We start from the raw sequence: 2,944 nt of genomic DNA, 5'->3' as shown, positions 1-2,944 counted from the left end.
TACCTTATCTTTCCGCAAACAGTCTTGTAAAATCTGTATTGATCTTCTCTATCAATATATATTTTAAATTTTGAAAATACTGTGTTTGTATTCATCCTCCCCCCCTTCTATAAACTGTTTCTATTCTTGTAGACCCTTACGGGACCAACACATCCTTTCACAAAGTTGGTGGGTAATAGAATCAACTAATCGGCTCCGTACCGTACTAACATTTAGAAAGGGTATGGGTTTATCTTTTGTGTGTTTAAGGACAAGACAAAAACAATCGTGCTCAACAAACTTCTTTTGATCTCTGAATGCTGGAATAACCTAAAGGTCTCTTCAGCATTCGCTGAGGTTTGGGCAATCTTCACACATATATAGACAAGGTTGTAATCACTGAATACCGCTTCAGATCACGTACTCGCCAGTTTCAAATCTTCATTTTCAGTCTTCGACTTTTGCTGAAGGTTCTTTGGTGTGAGTTTTGTCTTCTTGAAGTATCACTGTCGCTGATTGGATTTACATTACAAATTCTTCAGCGATCACTGAATATACTCATGATGATCGTTGGAACTTAAAAGATAGAAACATAAATACTTCGAGTAAGGTAATAGGGATTATCATCAAATCAATGAGAGAGATGATCAACAGATATGCCCAAGATCAAATGGTCGTTGTATGAATCCTCACAAGTACCTACCACAATGCGCCTAATGACTCCATTCTACGACACTAATGCAAAACAAGAAGAAGACTAACTATTGGTGTTCCAACCCGTGATAAGCCACTGATCCGCATCACTTATTGAGAATACTCTCCCAACAAATACGTAAAGTGGAAGTTTGAGAGACTAAAATATGACATTTTTACATTTATATACTTTTATGAAAGAGTAAGATGAAGTTACAACGCCAGATTTTGGTTAAAACCTAGAAACCAAGCATAATTCTAGATTTGGAGAGGGTTGTTGAAGAATGAGCATTGTAATGTCAGGTTTTTTACTGAATGAAATATTGGGCTTAAATGTGGATGGTGAAATTGAGTTTGTAGGATGATCATTGTGGATTTTGATTCATGGGTTTTTCACTTAATGGAATTTAAGAATTACCATTGTAATTGGTCACCTGAGGCTGAGGGGATGAATTGTACCATGGCGATGGCGGTGAACCATGGCACTGGTGGGATCATACTTGTACACATGCTTTATATATTGGGATCATACTTATAGTGGCTATGAATGATGATGAAGGAAGGGATGACCAATAGCCAGACCTGTATCTAACATTTTATAGGTCCTAAGCGAACGTAAAAACAATGTCCACTGCAAGAAACAAAGCTTTTAGCAACGACTTTTATCATCGCTAAAAGTCCATTTATCATCAGAAAGAGTATATAATAACAACATGTCGTCGCTATAACTTGTGGCGGAAACATGTCATCGCTAAAAGATGCATCGTCAAAGCTCTGCTTGTAGTGACCCTCGGTAAGTTCGAAAAAAAATTCGATGAATGGTTTTCATTAATATAAAGTTGAGTACAAGAAATGCTAATAATTTACTGAGTAAAGAAATCTTATTTATCTTTATTATAGATATATAAGAGAGTACTTAAATTTACGTACTTTTTATTAGGTAATTTGAAACTAAGAGTATAGAAACTATGGTTGATAAATTTTTATAAAAAATAAGAATTTTTTTTTGTTCATAACAAGAAATATGTGTTATTTTGATGCAAAAAAAGGATTCACATCTATGAAGTAATCGTGAGGGTCAATAAGAGATCAATAATAAAGAAGATTATCAAGGTTTTTCAGACAAGTAGATAAATGAGGATCAATTTTTATTGAGATCCAGTAAGAATAAATAATAAATTAAACATACAAAATCTTGTTTAATGTAGAAGTAAAAATAGATAAGAATAGTCAACAAAACAATTAGAACAAGATAACCAAATAGCAATAGTCAATAGAAGCAGAAGTTGATAAAAATATCCAACAAAAATATATATCAATAACAAACACATGATCTTAATGTTGAATTATTGAAGCACGAAAACAGTTAAACATATAGAGATAACAATAGCCAATATTATTGGATCTTGTTGAAGATAAAAAAAATTAGAGAGACAATAAACAATAACATATTTAATTATTTTTATTTTCTTCTTCATTTTAATTCTTTGATATATTTTTAGAAAATTCTTTTTGTTTCTTATTATATACTATAATTTTTTAAATTTATTAAATATCTTTTAAACTATTATTATATTTTAAGAAAAAATTTAAACCCTAATATTTTTGGATTACTGCCGGCTCCCCTGCAAATGGCTGCAGTGGTTCACAGGATACGACATGGAGAGGGAGATGAAAAAGGGTTTTGTTTTTTAAACACTAATCATACTTTTTGTAAGAAAAAGGTAAAATGACTAAAATGCCATTCCACTAACTAACGACTTCAACCAACTTATGGATCTAGTTATCGAGTTCGTCAAGCACATGGATCACGTCTTTTTCCAAATCTTATAAGTGGAATTTATTTTTATTTAAAAATAAAAACTAATTAATTTTATATTCATATAAAATAATATATAATAGTCGATGCATCACCACATTCCTCTGGCTGCTGTCCTTTTATTTTAATAACATAATAAATAATTTAATATTATTAAAATATATTTTTATATGTATAATAATTTATTTATACTTTCTTATAAATCATTTGGCTAAAACTCTTAAAAACTCTGAAACCCGTTCATTCGTAAACGATTTCATCCTTATCCGATTTCATCCCATATCTGAATTCGTGTAACTAACTGCAGATAAACACAATCAAATACAGGATAAACATCCCGTTTTAAATATAAAAACATTAAAATATAATTAGGATAATCATTGAGTTCTAACAGAATACTTAATTATTATCTTTATAAAATGTTATATTATTAAACCAAAAATAAATTATTTC

This window comes from Cynara cardunculus (assembly GCF_001531365.2).
Source record: "Cynara cardunculus var. scolymus isolate 2C chromosome LG 9, CcrdV1, whole genome shotgun sequence".
In the NCBI taxonomy this organism is placed as follows: domain Eukaryota; kingdom Viridiplantae; phylum Streptophyta; class Magnoliopsida; order Asterales; family Asteraceae; genus Cynara; species Cynara cardunculus.
This window is presented reverse-complemented; position numbering follows the sequence as displayed.